The following is a 552-nucleotide window of genomic DNA, read 5'->3' as shown; positions in this document are numbered from 1 at the left end:
TTTTCTAGTACAATCAAAATATTGGTGAGATCACCGAACGTGTTAAAATGCATTTTAGCATTTTTGCACAAGCGCCGATGTACGGCTGCTGTGATACATTAGATTCGCGTAATATAATATTCTTTCAATCTAAATGTCTCACGGTCATCGAACGCAAGTTAAAAATGCAATTAAGCATTTTGATCTAGCGCCAATGTACGGTAGCGAGATCACGTCGCGAAATCAAACGATATCTGCAACATTTGCGAAAAATAGGCCACACCCATTAGTTTCGGCATATATATTGTAAAGATTTTGACACACTCGTCAGTGGTGAGATTTAATGCAAACAAGTGATTGTGAAAATGTTCGTCTCTCGGTATAATGAACATTGAAGAAATGATACCACCCGACGATTACATGGAGGTAGAAGTAGCGCGTGAGGAAGGTGACCAAGAATTGATGGAAATAGAAGAAGATTTTTCAGATGACTCAAGTAACGATAGTGGTATGGACAACGAAGTGATTGAATTAGTAAGGCACGGATTATTGACCCAGATGATGTTTATGATC

The sequence above is a fragment of the Wasmannia auropunctata genome, unplaced genomic scaffold (assembly GCF_000956235.1).
Source record: "Wasmannia auropunctata unplaced genomic scaffold, wasmannia.A_1.0 LD336106.1, whole genome shotgun sequence".
In the NCBI taxonomy this organism is placed as follows: domain Eukaryota; kingdom Metazoa; phylum Arthropoda; class Insecta; order Hymenoptera; family Formicidae; genus Wasmannia; species Wasmannia auropunctata.
The sequence above is the reverse complement of the archived record's forward strand: the minus strand, read 5'-3'. Positions refer to the sequence as shown.